Source organism: Cyanistes caeruleus, chromosome 14 (assembly GCF_971803275.1).
Source record: "Cyanistes caeruleus chromosome 14, bCyaCae1.hap1.1, whole genome shotgun sequence".
Lineage (NCBI taxonomy): Eukaryota > Metazoa > Chordata > Aves > Passeriformes > Paridae > Cyanistes > Cyanistes caeruleus.
Genome location: NC_141714.1, coordinates 14910081 through 14932332, shown reverse-complemented (window position 1 = coordinate 14932332; position 22252 = coordinate 14910081). Strand labels below are relative to the sequence as shown.

Sequence of the window (22252 nt, the reverse complement as noted above, 5' to 3'; positions counted from 1 at the left end):
GTTCTGGGATGTGGAAGAAAGCGGAGTGGGCGGATTTCCCCCATTAGGGTGCATTGATCACCATTACCGCGTGTAATCAGGGTTAATCTCAGGATTAATTGGGGGGATTTGCTGATGGAAACGATCGGCAATTTGTGTTACTTACTGCTCCATTCGCCTCTAATGGCTTAATCAGATTACAAATTAAAAGTGGCTTCTTCCCGAGGATCTCCCCGGACTTCAGCAGGAGCCGGAGCTCGAGGAGAGAGGCACAGCCAGAGCATCTGGTTTGAGGCTCGGAGATCAATTATCCGGACGGGAGGAGGGATGGAGGAAGGGATGGAGGGAAGAGCTCCCAGGGGCTGCAGCAGCTCAGGGCTCACGGAGAGCTGGGGACAGAGAAGAGCATGAGGAGGGGACAGTGAGGCATTTTATCTTTTTTTTTTTTTTTTTTTTTTTAAGGGTTCCTCTGATGTGGAAAGGGTTAAAAAATCAATTTCTCTTTTGGTTTGTGCCAGGTGTGTGATGCAGAGTCCCTGAGGTTGGAAAAGCCCTCCAGGATCGAGTCCAACCTGACTGATCCCCACCAGAGCCCTGAGTGCCACATCCAGGTGTTCCTAGGACACCTCCAGGGATGGGCACTCCAAACCTCCCTGGGCAGCCCCTTCCAACGCCTGACCACCCTTTCCATGTGGAAATTCCTCCTGATGTCTCACCTGAGAGCTGGGATGGGTGGCTCTGGGTGTGCTGGCATTGGCAGAAGTAATTCTTGGGCCCTTTGGGGAGGGAACGGGACTAATTTCAGCTCAGCAAGCCTTTAAACGGTGATTCTGCAGCAAATAAATTAAGGTTGATGAGCTGAGACTGATCAAACTTAATGATAGAAGGGGGTCTTGTCCTGGAAAGATTCATCAGGCAGGAGCTGAAAGCCTCTGAACTCCATGAGTTCAGGAGATTATAAAGCCAGGAGAGTCTATCCATGAACAGAAAGGATGCAGGAGAGAAGTCTGGCAGGAGCAGCAATCACCTGGAGCTCCCCCACCCACGGAACAGGCAACAACGGGGAGAAATCAGGAACTGTCAAGTCCAGCTCTGCTGTGAGCAGGCAAAAATGTATTTATCTGTTCCTTGGAGGTGCATTCCCATCAATTCACCTCCGCAGCTGGGGCTGGAGGGAGGTGGGGAGGCTCGGTCTCACCTCATCCCTAATCTGGGCCATATCGATTGAGGTTTGATCCGTGGCAGTCAGAAGTGCTGGAAATCTATTTATCCAGCTCTTTATAAAGACATTAGCAAAGCTGAAGGGGAAAAAAAAAAAAAAAAAAAGGGAAGGGGAATGTTTCAAGTGGCTGCTGACAAGTTGGAGCAGTTTAATAAATCACTGGTAATAAACTGCCTCCCGTGTGCTGGGAAATGCCACTGGCTGCCCTAAAAAGCCCTTGGTGATGGAACAGGCACCACTTACAGCTCAGAAATCCAGGGCAGGGGGTTGGGAATGAGTTCTGGCTGTTCTCTGCTGGTACAGGTGTGGCTGTGCTGGGATGTGCTCTCCTCTCTGTGGATAAATCTGGGGGGGAGTGTAATTCCCAGGGAGGGCGTCTCTGCCAGGAGCTGCTCCTCATCAATTAGGAGCTGAGCAGGAAGGGGCAGCCCATTCCTCATTCCTGGCCAACACTCCCTTCTTTCCACAGCATCCTTATCTCCCATCCAGGCAAAGCCCTTTTCCAGGGAGGGTAGCTTTGGCCATCCCTCTCTTCTGGGATTAGGGAAAGGCCCCCCCCTTGCTTTTAGCAAAGCCAGCAGTGCCAGCTGCTGCTCCTCACTTTTTCCAGGCTTTTGAAATGCAGCAGCTCCAGCTGGGGTAGGACCCTGGGGCCAAAGGACACAGATTCGTGCAGGGAAGAGGCAAATCCCAAGGATGGATTTCAAAGAGGCTCAAAGGTGTGTTTAGACTCAGGGGAGGGGAATGCCAGGACAGGGGGAATGGCTTCCCACTGCCAGGGGGCAGGGTTAGGTGGGATATTGGGATGGAGTTCTTCCCTGTGAGGGCTTTGAGGCCTTGGGATGGTTTTCCCAGAGAAGCTGTGGCTGCCCCATCCTGGGAAGTGTCCAAGGCCAGGTTGGATGGGGTTTGGAGCAGCCTGGGCTAGTGGAAGGTGTCCCTGCCCATGGCAGGGTGTGGAATGAGCTGAGCTTTAAGGTCGTTCCCAACCCAATCATTCCAAGATCTGTGACGCTGGAGAGTCTGGGCGGGGAAGGGACAGATTCCTGGGGCTCAGCCAATCCACCAGCAGAGACAAAAACACCTTGGGTAGTGAAGTTCCAGGAGTTTTTGGTATTTTCTGGCAGCCCTCAAATCATCCCATCTCCAGAATCTGGCAGGGCCATGGGATCACTGTGTCAGCCACACCAGGGAGCTCAGGGACATCTTGCCGTGGTCATTATACCCAGGGAAAAATGAAATCTTGTTTTTTAATGCTCTTGGCTTAGAGCTGGGAATCTGCAGCCTTTGAAAGGGACCTGCTTAGAAACTTCTCTCACAGAACATCCATAAGAAAAGGTGGAAAACCCCTGTGTGAGACCTGCCTGCTGTGCTCCTAGGCCATGTGGGGCTCCAGGAGAACTTTGCAAACCATCACCTACAGATAATCTCCTGCTCCTCAGGCACGTTACCCTATGCACAAAACAGAACAGGGATGAGAGGGTCAGTGGTGATTCCTCGTTTTTATTTGGATGCAAACAGTACCACAACACGAGATCTGTGCAGACAGATATTGCTCCTGGGGGAAAAGTAGGCAGTTTAAAAAAAAAATCCAGATTTTATTAGTCTGAGGGATTTTTTTTCCTCTCCACCCCATATGGGGTGTAGAGAGCGATCCCTTTTTCTCCTCCAAGCTCTGGCTCTGAGGAGCTCAGCTGTGCTGTGTTCCTGTGCCAGGTGTGATTCCCAAAGCCCTTGGCAAGCAGGAGCTGCTCTGTTATTTGTTTTTTTTTTACTGTTTCTTTATTAAAAAACTCCAGCCCCAGACAAGTCACTCTGGTGCCTTCCTGGGGCCTCTGCTCACCTTTGGGATAAACAACCCAACATTTCCATCGCTCCAGTGTATTTCCAAGCCATCCCACCTGGATCTGCTCCCAGATTGCTGCAGGTCTCCCACATCCTCCTCCTGCAAAGCTCTGGCAGCTCCATGGCTTTATTCTCCCGTCTCCCTCGCAGCCAGGTGGGTGCTTTGCCACCTCTGCTGCCTCCTCGCCATCCAAGGAACCCAAGCCACAGCTGGCTGGGACAATCTGCCCTCAGAAATGTTGGATTTTGGGAAACTCCCTCCCCTGCCCCCGTTAAGTTTGGTTTTGTAAGTTCTTCCAAAGTCAGTCCCTGTGGCTTGGAGCATTGCTTATCTTGGAGAGCGGTTCTTTTCCAGAGCCTGAGAATGCCCAGGGCCTGTGGAGCTTCCCCATCCAGACCAAGCTGAAGCTGCAGGACCCCCTCAATTTTTCCAAGTCTTTCACCAGCTTTTCCCTCCCTCTTCTGCCTCCCAACATCCTGTGATTTTTCATGGCACAGGTGGGGCAGAAGATGTTTTTCCTCCTTCCCCCATCCCTGCAGCCACAGGGCTGGAGGTGGCTCAGCACCTCTGGGACCACTTCCCAGCCCAGGAGCTCTTGGCTGGGCAGAGGAGCTGCCTCCTTCCCCACTCCTGGATCAGCCACATGGGTTTTATGGTTCTGATTATCACTTCTTCCCTTTTGGAGGAGGTTTAAGAGCAAGTGCTCAGAAAACAGTGTTGGTGCTTGGCAAGGCGACCGCAGAGCCCATCTGTTGCTTCTTAGATCGTTCAGCTGCTCCCTGCTTCCCATGCCAGCCTGATTCCTGTTAAATGGAGCCTCCCCAGGTCAGCAGAGCCAAGCAGCTCCTAAATTAGCCGAGCCATTAATCAGGCCCGTTCGGGTTAGAGCAGGGTGTCTACACCCTCCCCCTCCCGCCTATAAATTAAGGAGGTTTTTAGATCCTCAAGGCTTCCCTGGAATCGCGTCCTCCGTGCCCTCCACCCCCTTCCCGGCGCTGGTGACAAGCGCACACAGCTTAATTGGTTGGCATGGGAAAGGGCTGACATTAATTGGCTGTGTTTGGCACGCGGTCTTCCCGTGCCTCCCAGGGATCTTATCAATCCCATCTCGCTGAGCAGCGCCTGCCAGGGGGATGGGGCTGATTCCTCCGCTGATGATGGAAATTTGGGTTGGATTTGGCTGCCGAGGAGCAGCTTCCCAGCCCAGCTGGCAACGCCTGCAGCCTCTGGGGAAGGATCCGCAGGCATCTCCTCCCTGGGATGGGATGGGATGGGATGGGATGGGATGGGATGGGATGGGATGGGATGGGATGGGATGGACACAGCTCCTGGGACATCGTACCCGAGTAAGGAGCATCGGGGTCCCCGTGGATGCTGCTCCTGAAGGAAGAGGTGGGTGTGGGTGCCCCAACAGCCTTTGGAGGTTGAGATCCCTCTCTCCTGCAGTTCTGTGGCAGCAGGAGGGGAGAGCCAGGGGTGGCACAGCTGGATTGTCACTGCCCAGAGGGGAAGGTCCCTCTCCTCTCCTCCAGGAGCTGCCTTCTCCAGCATTCCCCATGGAACAGCTTTCTCCTGCCTTCCGTGAATCTGCCCGGGGGTACAGCCTGATTTTGGTTTAATCCGTCCTGTACATTCCCTAATCTCGGTTTCATCTGTGCTGTGCACTCTCAAATTAGAAAATGAGCTGAAAATTCCCATTTTGGGAGCTGTGGATCTGTGTAGGACTGTATGTGTTGGGTCTCTGACAAGTTCCAATAGCCGGTTTAACTTCTTCTAAGGGACAAATTTCGTTGTTCCTGGCCATGATTGTTTTCACATCTCTCCCTTCACCTGATTAATTCTTAACTCATCTTCATAATTAACTGTGAAAGACAGCAGCTGTCCCCCTCTCCAGCAATCCCTGCCTCTTCAGGGAGCAGCGCTGGTGCTGGGACGAACAGAAGGTTTCTGGTAGCATATACAATAAAAAAAAATCATTTGATGCCTTTTTTTATGACCTGGTTATGACTCTCTACCTTCCCTCTATTTATTTAATTGAGGCCAAAATGGCCCCAGATCCCTTCCTGGTGCCATCAGCAGCTCTGTTTCCATGTTGGTGTCTGCATTTAATGGGGTTTGGAGAGTCTGGGATTGCAAAGCCAAAGGAAAACCCAGTGGGGGCTCAGGGTGATGCTCTCAGGTGGATTTGCTGTTGGACTGATGGTTTTTCCAATGCAAATTTCTATTGATCACCTCTGGAAGTGGAAGGGATTCTCTAATCCAAGTGTGTAAAATCTTCCTTTCCACGTTTTTTGAATTGAACTCGTCATTTATTAAAAATTTTGGGGCTGAAAATAGAAAAAGTCAGCAGAAGAGAGAAAGAACAGGGTCACCTGGGCCTCCTGCCCATTCCCTGGGATTCCCTGGGATGGTTCCCAGGACGGGCACCTTCCCACCCCTGGCTCTGGCCCTGCCCTTTCCCATCCAGGGAATTGGTGGCAATTCGGAACAAAGCCCTCTACAGGCTGAAGAGGCGACGGTAACCGGGATTTTCACACCTTTTTCTGAAAGGAAATTTTACCCTTCCTTGGAGCAGGGAGAGACCGGGATGTTGGGAATGTCCATCTGAAAGGCAAAGAAAACTCGGGACGTGCCCTGGCAGTGGAGATTTCCAAGAAACTGCAACTTTTTACTGTGAACTAAAATATAGCTCAGAATCCCAGAGCAGCTGTGGCTGCCCCATCCCTGGAGGTGTCCAAGGCCACTTGGGCAGGGCTTGGAGCAGCCTGGGATAGTGGCACGTGTCCCTGCCCGTGGCAGGGGGTGGAACTGATGAGCTTTACGATCCCTTTGGACCCAAACCATGCCGGGATTCTGTGGATTTTCAGCAGGAATAGAGTATCCCTCCATCCCATGCAGTGATGATGTCACCTTATGCCACCTCCTTAAGCGAGAACTTCAGGCACAAACCCTGCTCCACCTCCAGCTGGAGATTTGGAATGCCCCCAAACCCCCTCAGCCCCCTCCCAGACCCTCAGCCTCCTTTCCGAGGCCCACAGGGCTCTTCCCAGGGCCAAACCACGCACCAAGGACAGACAAACTCCCTAAATCCCCTCTCCTGTGGCTCTCCCTCGGGGAGATGGGATCTCAGCCTGGTTTCACTGAAGTTTTCTTTCATTCACGCGATCGCTGTGCTGTGAGCTCCGTGGTGTTTATGGATTCCAGCTATTTGCAGGATGCTGTCATCCCTCCATTTAGCTGCTGCTTGCTTGGAGTAGGCAGATGCTGCTCTTAAAACGTTTCTGCCTGGATTTCTCCGGCCTCTGGATCATTACAGCCTCCCCTTCAACCCTTCTCAATGTCTCAATATATTTTTAGTGATGAGATCCTTAAGGAACATCCCACATCCCGCTGCTTAATCCTCCCTCTCCAGCCCAGTATAAACACCCAGACCGTGTGTACAGAAAACAACCCCAAATCCTGGCTGGAAGCTTTTCCACTCCAGCCACAATTATCTCCCTTGGGCAGTGGCTGAGAAGGAGCACCTGGTGCCAGTGACAGCTCTCGGCATCCCTGGGAGCTGCTGGACTGCACCCAGGGGCTGATGGCAGTGCCAAGGAAGGATTTGTGACAGCAGAGGGGACTCTCCTCGCTGCCTCAGCACAGTTTTGGGGCTGGAGTTGGGTTTTCTGGAGAGGAGTGTGAGCTGACTACTTTGGTGTGGAAGCTGGGTTGAGCTGTAGGAACATGGCCCAAAGGAAAAGGCTCTCCCAGCACCTCCCCAGGCTGCGAGGCTGTGGTCCCAGGGTGACAAGGCACCACTGCTGCCCTGCAGATGCAGCAAGCTCTGACTGGAAACTGGGGAAAGCCAGATTTAAGAAATAAAGCCTTGGAATTCCAGGTTTGGCTTTGCATCACCAGCTGTGTGCAGGGAGATGTTTGGGAATCAGGTGGATGCTGCCCTCAGTTTGTGCAGCACTGGGTGGTTGGAGGGGTTGGTTTTGTTTGCATCCTGGTTTTGTAATTTCAGGAGAAAATGATCCAAGCATCCTTGGGATGTGGTTCTTCCCTGTGGTGGGTGCAGGTCTGGGGGGTGGCAGTGATTCCCAATGCTCTGTCACTGTACCAGCACTGACTTCTTGGCTATCCCATCCCTAGAGTTGTTCCAGGCCAGGTTGGACAGGGCCTGGAGAAACCTGGGATAGTGGAAGATGTCCCTGCATTAAGGTCCCTCCCAACCCAAACCACTCTGGGATTAAATCCATTATTCTTGTGTGGAGGAATTGCTATCCAAAAGGGAAAAAATCCCTCTTGGTGCTTGAAAATCCCAAATTTTGATTTTCTGGGACCATAACTCATCTGCCACTAAGCCTTGAACCTTTGCTCATGGAGGCTGAGCCCACAGGAATACGACATTCCAGAGGTCATCCCCTCTCCCTCATTGTGGGCCAGTCTGGTCCTGCTCCCTGGAGCTCAGCGAGGCAGGGGGGTCCATGAGCTCCTGGCTCCATGAGCTCCTGGCTCCATCCTCTTCTCCAAGGGAAGTGCTGGGACATGGTTTTCCCACAGTGGGAATGGCCCAGGGACAGACCAAGGTCTCAAACACCCGAGGGGATGCCCTGGGACTGCATCACACAGGTTTCCCTGGCAAAAATGGGAATTTGGGATGACCCCTCCCTGCACTGCTGCACACACAGAGCGCTCAGCTGAGCTTTACTGTTAAAAATGGAATATATTTATTCCTTCCTAATGCAGTTTTTAACCTCTGCCCTAAACTGCAGTGGGATATAAAATCAGATAGGATCTGTTGCCATTCATTATTCCTTGTTTTCCATCAGATCCTCCTGTTAAACCACTCTGCTGTTGCAATGCTGAGACGTTATTGCAGACAAGTGACCGGGTCTGAGCATTCCAAATGTCTGGCTAATGAGGAATGAAACTGGTTCCCAATAGGAGAACTGAAGGCACTGGAGGGAATTAAATCCGAGGAAAAGAAGAAATCCTGGAGTGTGTGGCTGGAGTCTGTGACCGGTGTGTGACTGCACTGACTTTATCCATCTGACACACAGGTTAATCATGATTTTATTTTATAAAAAATATAAACTGAATTTATAATATCCCAAGTTCTTTTTGGGAATAACAATGTTCTCCCCTGTCCCAGCAGGTAAGTGCAGGAATTCACTGCCCGGTGGAAGCCAAAGACTCTGCTGATGTTTGAGTTCATTGATTTTGTGAGCAAAGTTGTCCAAGGGACCTATTTTGTGAAGGATTCACATTCATCCAGGGGAAAAAAATAAAGGAAAGCCAGAGCAGAGGGGAAATCTCTCCCTTTCCCTCCACTTGTGCAATTAGAGAGAGTTTTCTTTGAGCCTGGCCTTAATTGCACTTCCACTGGCAACTCCTGCAGTCTTTTCGTTTGTTTGGAACGAGCTCCCCACTGCAGGCTGGTTTTGCTGAACACCTCAGTGTGATCGGTAATTAAATCCTTTTCAGGGAGAATTATCCCTGTTTTCCAGCAGGTCCCTCCCTCCTTTGCCTTGCTCTGCCTTTTGCATTTCCTAATATTCCCTCAGCTCCTTATCTCTTGCAAAAGCCCCTCGCTGAACCATTTGTCTCCCCCCTCGATGAGCTCCATGGCTTTGGGAGAGCAGCTGGCTTTTCCCACTGAACGGGATGGTCCCGGGGCTGCAGCAGCTCTGCCCGGTTTTTAGGGGCTTTTAGGGAATAAAGGAGGAGTCGAGGAAAGAGGAAAAAAAGGGATGAAGAGAGCAAAGCAGGGTGAAGTGAGCCCAGTGGTAAATCCATCCCTGGAGCTGCGGTGCAGGCAGGAAATGATCTCTTAACACCGTGCACCTGCATCCCGGGAAGAGCATCCAAAAGGGGCCCAAGCCGGCGGCAGGGTCCGCGGGAATGGCGCTCCCGACTCCAACTGCCTGGAGTTTTTAAGACTATTTGGCCAACTTCAGTCCTCCCTCGGCTTCTGGTTCCTGTCTCCCTGTGCCTCTGCCAGATGCGCTCTCCTTTTCCTCATCCTGTGGTAAAGGAAGCTGGTTTTGGGAAGGATTGTGGAAGCTGGCACCATTTGGAGCACAGGGAAACTGGGATGGTGGGATGCTGGCAGCGCCTGGGTGTCCTGCAGGAAAGCCCCCGTGGTTCAGCTCCTGGAGCACGGCTGGCACCTGGAGAGAGCGACGCTGCCGAGGGGCTTCTGGCATCCAAATCCAGTCCGGATCCATCAAACCCGGCATCTCACAGCTCTCCCGCTATCCCATGCCAAAGCTCCTCGTCAGGAAGAAATAAACGTGGAGACAGATGAAAAAGTGCTTATCCCGAGGCCGGGATGTGGCGCTGGGCGCCGGCGTGGAGCCCGCCCGGCTTAAGCGCACACGGCAGCGGGGTGGGAATGGCTGGAGAGGAACATCCCGAAACCAGAGGGAATGTCCTGCCCAGCCAGGAATGTCCTGCCCAGCCAGGAATGCGGCCGGGCTGCTGGCAGGTGGGAGGGCGTCGCGTCCTTGCCCTCATTAGTCCCTGAGCTCATTAGTCCTGCTCTCATTAACAGGGCCGGGGCTGAGGCGTCTCACCCGGAGCACAGGTTGGACCGGGTCTGCTGGGTCGGGAGTGACACCAATGAAGGCTTCCATCAGAATCTGAGGGCTCTCCCTGACCCTGGAGGATTTGATGTGACTCGGAAGGCTGGGAACTGAAGCCAACCCTGCAAGGGGATCCCCGGGAAGGCCGGCTCACCCATTCAGGGACAGACGCACTCCCTGTAAATCCCAGGGAAGGTTTCCAGGGGAATTTCCCTTTTCTCTCCAGCACAGGCCGTGTCCCCACCAACAGCTGCTGCCTGCTAAGCACACCTTGCCCTCTCCTCCAGGGATCCAGCCGCTCACAAACAGGGTCCTGCCCCGGCTCAGCGCTGCGGGTCCACGGTGGGGTCAGCGTTCCCAAATTCCCTGCGCTCCCCTCCCCACCTTCCAGATGAGGAGGAAGAAAGGGGTCAGAGCGCCTTTGGCAGCTGAGTCCTAAAGCTTGGAAAGGCCTGAAAGCAATTCCCTGCAGCTGCTGCCGCAGCTCCAGCCCAAGCCGGGGCAGGACTGTTCGGATTCCAGCGGGATGGGAGAGGTGTTTTCTCCAGGCTCGCTCCCCCTGCCCCGCGGGGGGTTCTAACGAGGCGATTGTGGGATTTAAATCCATGATGGTGGGATTAGGCGTTCCTCAGCCGAGACTGTTCCACATTCTTTCCCCCTGATTTGCCACTCTCGTTCCCGCACCAGAAACCAGCTCAGCTCAGCTCCCTTCCAGCTCCGGCGCTGGAACTTTCCAGCCTCAGCCCCGCGTCCTTCCCAGCGTTTGTGCCTTGATTTAATGCTTTGATTTGAAAGTTATTTTTTACAATAAGAGAGAGATGGGCCCTGCCAAGAAAAGCAGTTTCATAAAACGCTGAACATGACTTGCATTCTGTAATTGCAAACCTGAGAGACTCGGGGTAATTGACATTTTGGATGGATTGCAGGGGATCGTATTTAATCCTGAAAAGCAGGTTCCAGGCACAGGAGGAACTGCCAAGCCAAACTCAGCCTCCTCGCCGGGCTCCGACCATAACTCATTCCCAAATCCAGCCAGCCCAGTCCTGAACCTAAATGTTTACATTTTTGATTTGCTAAGATAACATTCCTGGGTCACCGAAACGCTTTGTCAGGGAAGGGCTGTGGGAGACAGCGGGAATTAGTGATGCGTGGCTCCGGTGGGATGTGTGAGGGATGCTGGTGGTGCTTCCCAGGATCACAGATCCCAGATTCATCCAGGTAGGAAAAGATCTCTGGGATCACTAAGTCCAGTCTGCGGCTGATCCTCACCAGAGCAGTGAGTTCCATGTCCAGGCATTCCTGGGGCACCTCCGAGGATGGGCACTCCAAACCTCCCTGGGTTGTTCCAATGCCTGACCACCTTTTCCATGGAGAAGAGAATTCATGGAGAATTGCATCCATATCCTGATATCCAGGGGATTTCAGTGAAGTTTTGCCACCTCCCTGCCGGTTCTGATCCTGTTTGGGGGAGGCAGGACTAAATGTGTGTCCCACTCCATGGAGGTGGTTCCTGAAGCTGAATGTTGGAGAGGAATGCGATGGACTTGGAGCTGCCGGGAGCTCCATCCATGAGTGTGTGAAATTCCATAAATGTGGGAGCGAACACAAATGAAATTCCACGGAAAAGTGACTCAGTGCCTGTGTATTTCTGTCAGTTCTGACTCCCTGCATGGGTGATTTTATAAAAGTGTGGGACGTGGCCGAGGCTCAGGAAGCGCATCGGAAGCGGGAGCCGAACTTCCAAGTTTGGCTTCCAAGCAAAGCCAGGGCTTCTCCTTTTCCTTTGTCTCCAAACACGGCTCCTGAAGCGGATCTGCCCCCCATTAGCGTGGTTTACAGCCTGGCTATAAACATTTGCTTCTGTTTGAAAAGCAACAAATATCAGCGGAAATCTGCTCCTAGCTTTCTGCATCCCGGTAAAGGATCCCAGGGAAGTGTTTCAAGGCCAGCCCTCTCCTTGCAAGCAGAGTGTTTACATTGCTGTAGATTTTGGTGGAGGAAACACTCATTTGCAATGGTGCAAATGGAAAGAAAGCAGAAAACCCAGGAATGTCAGAGGGAATTACACACCCCGAGCGTGAAAATGAAGACACAGCTCCCAAAAGCATCGTCTGAGTTTCTTTTGGATTGGGATGAATTTGGGCTCAGTGGCTCGCGCTGGAAGGGGCCAGGGGTTTGAACTGGTCACCTTAGAGATGTCCTGGAAGGGCTGCAGGGGCCTGGAGTGGCTTCTTTGGAGAGAGGCCACCAGCACTGGGCCAGGCTCGTCTGTTCCACCTCTTGTGGAACAAGAATTCTTCTGAGTCCACCTGAATCCACACCCAGGATTCAGGCAGGGTTAGGATGGGGTTGGATTTAGTGCTGTGTGATGGAAATGATAGAATTATGGAATTCTATAGGTTTGGATTGGAAGGGATCTTCAAGATCATTTCCTTCCACTCCCCTACCAGGGACAGGGACACCTCCCACTGTCCCAGGTTGCTCCAAGCCCCATCCAACCTGGCCTTGGGCACTTCCAGGGATCCAGGGGCAGTCACAGCTTCTCTGGGAACCTTGTGCCAGGCCTCCCCACTCTCGCAGGGAAGGATTTCTTCCCAATATCCAACGTAAACCACCCTCCTTCCTGCCATTAATACCCTTTACCTTGGGAATGTTGGGGAAGGAGTTCCCCTTCCCCTCTCCAGGGGCAGATTTTCCAGCAGAGTCACCAGCCCAGTTTGGGGACAATCCGGGGGTCAAGGCTGGCAGTGCTGGGAACGGGTGATTATTTACCCAGCTGCACATCTTTATTCATCCCATGCCCGTTGTTGTTCCCATTTTGCATATTCCATTGTGGAATCGGGATGGGGAGGAGGGATTGGGGAGCGGGGGGAGAGCCATGACCACGGCTGGGGGCGTTGGGCTGCTCCATTCTCCCGGCGGCAGCGGGAGCCCATGGCTGTCGGGACATCCACATCTGGTCCCGATTTGTGGACAATGGAGCACCAGCCCCTGGCTGCACACGGATGAGCTGTGACAATTTGACAGCCTGCCCAGGAATTCCAACCGAGCCGCTCCTATCCAAAGCCATCAGCACTGGCTGAGCCAGCACTGGAAGCAGGGGGGGTGAATCATCATTTCAAAGGGAAGGAAAGAAAAGAAGAGTTGCCTCTTCTTTTGGAATTTAGGGATGAGCGGCATCAGAGACTCCCTTCATCTGGTCACAGGGATTTTGGGAGCAGCAGCACAGGAGCTGGGATGCTGCAAACAGGGCAGGGCACTGCTTTTGGGTGTTCCCTGCCCTCTGCTCCTGGATGGCCCTTAAATGTCCCCTCACTCCTGGAGCAGCCAGGGCATGGCAGCAGCTCTCTCCAGCCTTTCCCTGCCTGCAGACAGGGAGGCAGAGAGGGGCTTTCCTCTTCCTCTTCCTCTTCCTCTTCCTCTTCCTCTTCCTCTTCCTCTTCCTCTTCCTCTTCCTCTTCCTCTTCCTCTTCCTCTTCCTCTTCCTCTTCCTCTTCCTCTTCCTCTTCCTCTTCCTCTTCCTCTTCCTCTTCCTCTTCCTCTTCTTTCTGTCTTCTCTGGAGTTCTGCTCAGCCCTTGGGAGGGATGAGGGCTGAGGGGATGTTTGACCTCTGCAGCTCATTTTGGAAGAAAAATCTCTGCTCCTGCTCTCAGCTGTCCTTCAGAACATAATTCTCCATCCATCCATCCATCCATCCATCCATCCATCCATCCATCATCCACCCATCATCCATCCACCCATCCACCCATCCACCCATCCATCCATGGGTCCCATCCCACAACCCCACGAAGAGCAGTGCAGCACAGTGAGCTCTGTCCCTGCAGGAGGTGACAATTCCTGACTCCGGTCTGTGACTCCTCAGCCCCTCTTCAGGCTCAGGACCTCTGCCCCAATTTCACTGAGTGCTGCTCACCCCATTCCCCTCCAGGGCACTCTGCTGAGGGACAGCAGAGCCCAGAGAAGGACGAGGATCTCCCTGTTCCGTGGGGATGCTCCAGATCCCTTCCCTCCCCCGGCACAGCCAGCGGGTGTAAAGTAGGTCTGAGGCAGCCTGACGAAATGCGAGGGACCTAAATTGCATTACCTGGCTCAGGAGCTGGGGCTGTGACCTTGGGGATTAATTAGATAAACAACCCCCTTGCACAGAGCCTTCTCTAAACGTCCCAGCAAGGCCCCATTAAGGATTTTGCTGTCACTAACCTCAGCCCTCAGTGATTTAATTAGACAATTAGAGGGTGCTTAGGAATGCTCTGTAGTACCCAGAGATATTAACACCATTTGTATTTATATTTAATGACATTGCAGAAGGGACTTTAATTATTCTTTCTTGTCTTTAAACTTCCAAGCAGGAAATTCTCCTCTGACTTCAGCAGCCTTTTGCAGGTGCTGTCACAAACATCGCATCCCAGGGCCAGAGCTCTTTTCCATTGTTCCTCGGCAGGTGGGCTGTTCCTCGGGATCCTACAGGAGGAGCAGGAGCCAGCAGGGTAAGGAACGGGGAGTGTCCCCTGGCTGTGCAGACAGAGGTTTTGTGGGGCTCTTTAGGTTGGTAAAATCCATGGAAAGTTCAATAACTGCCCATGGAAGAGCCACCAGCACATCCCTTGATCCTTGGCATGCTGTAAAGAGCAGGATTTAAGAGGCAAGAGAGGGATTTAATAGACGAGGAAAACAAAGCCCATCCTTGCTCAGGTCCTTGGCAGCCTCCGAGTCACTGGAATATCCAATAAAATCTGGGGACTGGGGACAGCCTCCAGCTGCCAGCAGCTGCAGCCTGAGCTGGGATCTCAGCTGAAATCCCTGCAGGAGCAGGGGCTGGAAAGGCTTTGTCCCGACACCAGGCAGCTCCCGGCCCCCTCCTCACACCCAGCGGCCAGGCCCTTCCTTCCTGCCCTCCCAAAGATGCCATCCTTGCAATCTCTCCCAATAATTGTGTTTTCCCTGGATTACAGCCCCAGTAATACAATTAGGCCTAAATAATACAGATGAAGTGGGGAATAATTTGATTTGCCAACTAATGTTTGAGTCAAGGGTTGTTTTTTTTCCTGTTTTCCTGAATCTACAGTTGACAAATCCCACAACCATTCCCCTCTCCCTGTCCTTCAGTGAGACACGGACACAGAGGAATGATTCATCACAGGGGTTGGATGCAGCCTGCTGAAAACCAGGGATGTTTGTGTTGGTTTACGCATGGAAGGGGTGGGATCCCCCTGGGAGCTCCTCGAGGCAGTGAAAGGGATTGTCTTGGATAATCAAAGACGATGAGGGAAAGTGGGGTCAATGATCCGTTTGACAAAAGCAGAAGGCAGAGGATGCACGGAGCGATTCCAGAGCTGGGGATGTGACGAGAGGCTGCTGCCAGGAGCCATCTGGCCAGAGGGGAGAGGGGGAGCACCAGCCTTGGAACGGGCGCCCTGGGAACCAGCGCCTTCACACCCCTGGCTCCACACCCTGCGAGTTCCCTGGGATAGAATGGGACATTCCTTGGGACATTCCCTGTGGCAGAGCCACTGCTGGCCTCCAGAGGCATGAAAAAATCCTTTGGAACAGCAGGTGTAGGTGTTGGGGTGTGACCTGCTTTTCCAGGAACTGGCTGACTGGAGATAGACCTGGCGAGAGGTTTCAGAAGAATTTTGCAGGGAGTCACTCAGGGTCAGGGCTTTGGAACGTTCTGCTGCTCTTTTCCATTTGCAAAGGGTGAAAATATGAGAGAGGAGCTGGAACAACCTGTGTAAATAAGGAACAAGAAAGGAAAAATAAAACTGCAGGGAGCAGCTTCCTCCCGGGCGCTTTTCTCTGCCTTTTTTAGGCAAATCTGCTGCTGGCCCTCAGCACCTCCCAGCTGCCCCTAAGCCCTGCTGTCCCTGCAAGCCAGGAACCAGTTCATGCTCAGGCTACACCTGGGGATGAGCTGGTTTCCAGGGATATGAGGGATCTGTGCATAAAAGCAATGCAGGAGAGGCCAGGCTGGGCCAGCTCTGGAGGGGGCTCTGGTGGAATAGTTCCTAAATCCTTTTTATTCCCGGTTTACTGAAAGATGCTAAGAAAAACCCCAAAAATATGTGGCTTTGGGTGGATGCCCCAAGCTCAGAGCCTGGCCTGTCCTGATATCCCATTTATTTGGAAGGGTTAGTGCTGGTCCAGGCCACATTCCTGCCTCCATCCCAGGCAGAGCAGCACTCAGGGTTAGGTGATGGCAGGGGAAATGCCAGGATGCTTCATTCCAAGTAGATGTGCTCTTCAGGCTGCCAGACAGGGAAGGAAATTAGAAAAATAATCTCTTTCATGTGGGTTTTGGTCCTTGTTGCAAGAAGTCAGGCCAGGATTAACTGTCCCACTGGAAAAAGGCCATGGAGCAGGAGCTCTCCTGATGGCTGGAGCCATGGGAGGGCAGGGAGCTGGGGGGGACTCCGGGGGGGTTCCCAGTGCTCCCAGTGTGCAGCAGGCAGGGCTCCCTCTGCCAGACCTGATTTTCCATGTTCTGGAAAATCCCCAGGCTGGACCTGGAGCTCTGTGGGCTCTAGAAAAGTTGGAGCAGCCCTGTGCTGAGGAGGACACAGGCACTGCTGGGGTGGTTCCTGGGAGGATAATTGTTCCCTGTCCAGAGCGGGGAGCCGGAATGAGATGATCCTTAAGGTCCTTCCCAACCCAAAGCAGTCCGTGATTCCATGACAAGGAAGCTCAGCTGTGCGTGGATGGAAGGGGCTGGGAGCCAAGGAAAGGTGCTTGGGAAAGCCTGAGTTGTTCCCTGATGGAGGTGCAGGGAGGGTGCTGATGTCCCAGGAACATCTGCCTGGGATTCTAAGTGCGGCTCAGGGCTCTTCTGTCACTTAGGCTCAGCTTAAAAATGATGTGTGTTCCCCCTGATCCAACTACAGCCGGGAAATATCCCAGAGCAGCGTGGGGAGGGAATGAAATCGAGCCTGGAGGAGGGATGGGGAGGTTCTCCAGCAGGAACTCCCTCCTGCCTGAGGCACAGAGTTCATGTTCAGCTCTCTAGAGGGTCCCGGCCATTGCAGCAGGGATGGAGGGTGTCCAGCAAGGCTGCAATGATGGATGGGGAGGAGAATGAGGAGGAAGGGCTAAAATGAGCAGTTTCATCCACTCAGGGGTTGTGCCAAAGCCCAGAACTCCTGGTTTTCCCTTGGCATCCACACCAGTAGCCTGAGCTCTGCTGGACAAAGCAGCCCTTGGCCGTGCCTCGAGGGCTCGTCCGGTGATTCCCAGGTGGGCTGGGGTGGGTGTCTGAGCACACATTCCTATTCCAGCCCCTCCACGTCTGAGGCTGTTCCATGTGAGCTTCAGGAGTGTGATCCCATCCCAAACACCCTCCAAGTGTGTTGGGAATGCAGCTCTGCAGCGCTGGAGCCAGGAACTGCCTGAGTTTGTGAACACAAGGTATCAATTCTCTGCTCTCCCTCCAGGCTGGAGCTGTTCCCTCCTCCCCAGCCCAAACACCTGTGGTGCTCTGCGCTCGGGCTCAGCTGCCCAGCCCAGCTCTCACCTGCAGAGCCCCTCCCAGCCAGGCTCTGATGGATTTCCCAAAGGAGCAGAGCCCTGGGGCCCTGCAGCTGGGGATCATGGATGAACAAGCACAGGGGACAGCTCTGCCGGCTGGGGACATCTGGGAACCTCCCCAGCTGAATGTCAGCTCTGTCCTGTGCTGGGGAGAGCAGGGGAGGGGTGGGACAGCACTGGGGTGACTGAAGGAGCCCAAATCCCCCACTCCTCTCCCACATCCATGGCCAAATGTTCCCCAGCCCCTCTGCTCTGGGGGCTCCAGGAAGGCTGGAGGGGGATCCCAGAGCTTTGTCCAAGCTGTGGTCCAAGAAAGGAGCTGGAGGCACAGCAGGATTTGTCCTCCAGCCAGAACCAAACTTCTCCCTCCATGGCAGCTGCTGTCCCTCCCATTTTCCTCCTGGCAGCTAAGTTGTTAATAAGCCTCCTTTTCTCGGAGTCCATTGAAATGACTATTTTAAAACAACTACAGATGTGCTAAATTGGCTCAGCATAATAGGATGAGATGGAGAATAAAGGTTTCCCCAGTGGGCTGTCGCCAGCACAGGTAATTTATTACCTGGGTGGCTAATTACACGCTTCCCAGCTTTCCAGGGTGAAAACATCTTGATATTTCCTAGTTAAGGAGCCCTGACACGAGTGAAATGACCAGACATGTGAATAGGAAACGTGGTGATGAAGTACCTGCGAGCTGAAGAATGCGAAGGAAAAGGCATTCTGCAGCCAGGAAAAATGAACTGTGGGATTTCCCCCAGCACCTTGGGGGAGCGGGGAAGGGCTGCACCCCTCCAACGCTGGCCAATTCCTGCACTTTCTGCAGGAAAACGGCTGCTAACTGAATTCCAAGCTGGGGGAAAATAAAAACCCTCCTGTGAAGCAGCGAGGAGAAAGAGCTTCATGAGTTCTGCACAAGCACTCGTGAGCTTTGGGGGTTGTGGGAAGGGAAAAGCTCCATGGTCCTTCCCTCTGCCCGGGGCTGGCAGCACCCCCTGGCCTGCTGATGGAGATTCCTCCCCACCAGACATCCAAGAAGGAGAAGCTCATGTATGAGAAGCTCCCTCATTCCAGGAGAACCCTCCCATCTCCAGCTCCTCTCCACCCTGAGGAATCACCCCTTACCCTGGTGCATTCCGAGCAGTGAAGGTAGGAAACACACCTCCATTATCTTCTGGTTTGTTATTTGATTATAAAATGCAATGTTTGCTTGGTTAATGGCTTTGAGACAAGGTATCCTATAAAATACACACTCAGTGAGCACAGCAAATGGGCCAATTTTCCCAGGATTTAAAATCGATGGCCTGGAGCAATTCCCATCCAGGAGAAAGATGCCTGGTGGAAGTGCTTGTGGCAGCCCACGGCCTCCAGCCACAGCACAGGAGCTGGGGGTTCACGGAGGCTTGGCAGCAGCAGGGCCAAACAAAACTTTGGAAACGAGTTTCTTTTTCCCTGGACAAGCTGGAGTGGTGGGATGGGGCTGGGCTGTGGGGTCAGTGCCCACTGGGTGACCCATTCCTGTCACCAGGCTGCTCGTGGTGACCTGACCAGCAGAGGGGACAGAGCTCTGCCTGCTCCTGGGAGCTCACCCCGGCCTTGGGTCTTCCCGTGAGGACAGGAAATGATCTCAGCTAAAATGGGATCCGGGCTTCCAGACCCCTGGGTGCTGTTGTAGCATCCAAAACCAAAACCTTGCCCAGCAAGGAGGATGTACCTGGTTCTTCTCAGGTGTTTCCCACCTGGGTCACCCTTCAAGATCCCCCTGTTTATTAAAGAGAATGGTCCTGGAGCCAGCACAGCTCCCAGGGAAACCTGAGCAGGCAGCTTTCCTGGAAGCCATGGGAAGATTCTGGAGCTCTCCTCTCTCCTGGCTTTACAGAAGTGTCAGGAACAGAGATGGCACCACCAGGGAAGAGTTCCGAGCTCCTCCGTGGTGCTCTGCAGTGGGGTCTCTGCTGGGACCCCGTTCCACAGCTGGCAGCAGGGAAGGATGGGGCTGGGTGGTGCCATGGCCGGGGGATGGATGGAGCTCCGGTGGTGCCCAAAATGTGGATCAGAGAAACATTGGATGGTTTGTGTTGGGAGGGACCCTGAAGCTCATCCAGTCCCTTGCCATGGTAGAGACACCTCCTACTGATCCAGGTCCAAGCTCTGTCCAACCAGGTCGTGGACACTTCCAGGGATGCAAATCCATTCTGAGAACTCTGGGATCAGATCCCATCTGCTGTCGCCTTGTAACACTGAAATTCTGTGCATTTTCCCAGAAAAGTCCCCCATATTTGTGTGACACATGGGGCTGGGGTGATCCTGACTGTCTCGGTGAAGGGGAGTGTTGGGGATAGAGGGAAGAGCAGGAAATGAGGTGTTTGGGGTATGAAGGGGCCTCATTCCCAGGGATACAAGGGAGATGTGCGTGTCTTTGGATCCGCAGCATCTCCCAAAGCTCGAGGTTTATGCTTCTTTATCCTTCGACTTCTTCCTTAATGAGAAATTAATTAGCCTTGTAGTTCCTGCTTGGGAACTTGTAAACACTCAGCGCTGCCTGTTGCTCCCCCACCTGGGTCCCATCCCCCTTCCCTGTAGTCCGAGATATCTGACAACAACACTCCCGAACAAAGCGTGCAGCTAATTCAGGGAATTATTGGGAAGCCGGAGCAGGGCTGAGATAATCGGCCCTAAATAGCGGCTGATTGCGCTTCCTTCACGGCTGTGGCGGCTCCCTCCCAGCCCCGGCGAGCGGCTCGGGGCCACCGGGCCGGGAAGTGACCGGGCTGGGGATGTTCGGGGTGCTCCTGTGGAGGGTGGTGCTGCTGGCTCCGTTTTTTGGGGAAAAAGAAAGGAAAAGCAGTGGTTGCTTGGCGGTCCTGGTTGTCATGTCCTCACTGTGATGTCCTCACTGTGATGTCCTCACTGTGATGTCCTCACTGTGATGTCCTTCCTTCCTTCCATGTCCTGCTCCCACCTGGGCTCTGCTGTCCCCATTCCCCGTGCCTGAAGCAGCTCCCGGTGGTTCAGCCGCTGGGAGAGGAAGATCAGCTCTGCAGCCCTTCACCAAGCCCGGCCTGAGGAATTTCTGGGCTCTGCTGCTTCATCCCAGCCCTTCTCCAGCCTCTCCAAGTCCACCCTCATCCCTGCCAGCAGGCACAGCCGCTCCTGCTCAGCAGAGAGCTGGAAGTGCACAGTGGAAGTTGAGCATCCTCAGGAACACATCCAGACCCGTGGAAACACATCCCTGATGCTGCACAGGACCCCTGAGCAGGACGTGCTCCCAGAGCAGCCAGAGAGTGGTAGAAGAGGTGGGAACAAGGCTGGGAAGGGTGGGCTCAGCCCAGTGGATCACATTGCTGGGACATACCCTGGATCCGTGGCATGGAGCAGGGGAAGGATCATCTTCATGCCAGGACCTCATTTGTTTCCATTAAAATATCATTTTTCCAAAGGGAGAAGTTTAATTGTCAGGGAAATTGTGGCATTAATTGTTGCAAATTTGGAACACCAGGAGTGCTCTGAGGCCACAGGGTAGCAAAGAGAACAAGCTGTGAACAAATTCCAGCGCCGGGCAGTGATGGGGCACTTCCCACTCCCACTGAGCCAAGGAGGATGGACCCTGTAGCCGAAGCCTGCGGATTTGATCCACTCCAGCAAAACCAGGCTGCTTTGCCTCAGAATCCCTGCTCTGCCCTGCTGGTGGCACAGCTGCTGATGTGTCAAGGGACAGCTCTGCAGCCTTGGAGCCCAGCTCTGCTGCTGACCCTCATTTCCCAGCACGGCCACTGAACAACCCAGGAGATTCCTACCCACAGGAGTTTCCTTCCCACAGGAAGGTGGGTCCCACAAGTGGGTTTGGTGGCAGGGAAGTCTCCTGATGCCTCCTGCTCCTTCCTCCTGTGCTGCTCAGCTGATGGGACAGAATGGGTTTGTGTCATTTCCTCAAGGAGGAAATGTGCTGTTCCAAAGAGGGCTTGGAGCTCCTTCAGCAGTGAGTCATGACTTTGTGTATAAGCTAAACACTGGAGCAGAATCATAAATAAATAAAACTGCCTTCATAAACTGGAAATTAAACACATCCCGTCCTTGTTTGCAATGCACTATGATTCATGCTGCTGCTTCCTACTTCAAGGGTTATTTTAAACCAGGCTTTGCAGGCGCTTTGTGCCTTTTATCCATCCCTTGATTTGCCCTGTGCTGCTGCTCGAGGAACGTTGTTTGATATGATAATAAATTCCACCCTCGTGTTCCCTCTCCTCGTGCTGCATCCTTGCGGGGCTGGTGGCAGTGTGAAGGCTGGAGGCTGTGGGACATTCCGAGTTCACCAGGTCACCTCCAGCTCCACACTCAGGAAACACTGCCCGGAGCAGGAGCCAGAGCTGGAATCTGCGCTCGCACAGGGCTGACGTCACGCCTTGCTGGAAGTACTGATCCCACCTGTTCTATTTCCCAGCCCCTCTCCCCTCCTCCCTATAGCAGCAGCAGAACTGGAGCAGACAAAGCTGGGTCGGGCACTTGATGACAGAATAGAATCATGGAATCACAAGATCCTTTGGGTTGGAAGTGGCTTTGAAGTTCATCCCATTCCACCCCTCTTCCCCTTTCCCAGGCTGCTCCAAGCCCCATCCAACCTGGCCTCAGACACTTCCAAGGATGGTGCAGCCACAGCTTCTCTGGGAAACCTGTGTGCCAGGACCTCACCACTCCCATCAAACCTTCTTCAAGATCAGACTTTATCAACTATTATTTTTTTCTCACCAGGATGATTTCCAGCTGGATCATCTCTCAAGCCTGACTGCTGAGGAACAGCAGGAGGAGCAGCTGAGATGCCCCCACAGCGGATCTGTCACCCAAAGGAGAGGTGGGGAGCTGCCCAAAGTTTTCTGCCCAAAGCCTGTGCTTAGCTGCCCTGGGATCCCTCCTGCCCTGCACTGGGCATCACCAGTAGAAGCATAAATCACTTACATGTGCAGAGAAGTGGGAAGGTGCCTTGTACCCAATCTCCCCCACCCTCCTCCTCACTCCAAATGGGATCTAGACACTGGATTATACCAAAAAAGCCATTCCCACGATGCTTGATCTCTCCCAAATTTCACATTTCAAGTGGGAGCTGGCTGGTGCTCAGATCCACC

The 22252-nt window shown here is 53.4% G+C and overlaps 2 long non-coding RNA genes across 2 annotated transcripts; both read left to right on the top strand.

Moving 5' to 3' along the window:
* The first annotated feature begins 212 nt into the window (after nt 1-212).
* On the top strand, nt 213-1375 carry LOC147650582 (uncharacterized). The gene is made up of 2 exons (XR_015276297.1): nt 213-266; nt 498-1375. It is a non-coding gene; the product is annotated as an uncharacterized LOC147650582 (long non-coding RNA).
* A 7546-nt stretch (nt 1376-8921) lies between these two features.
* On the top strand, nt 8922-21379 carry LOC147650581 (uncharacterized). Its single transcript, XR_015276296.1, has 5 exons — nt 8922-9063; nt 9589-14107; nt 16889-17018; nt 18160-18281; nt 20133-21379. It is a non-coding gene; the product is annotated as an uncharacterized LOC147650581 (long non-coding RNA).
* Nucleotides 21380-22252: the final 873 nt, after the last annotated feature.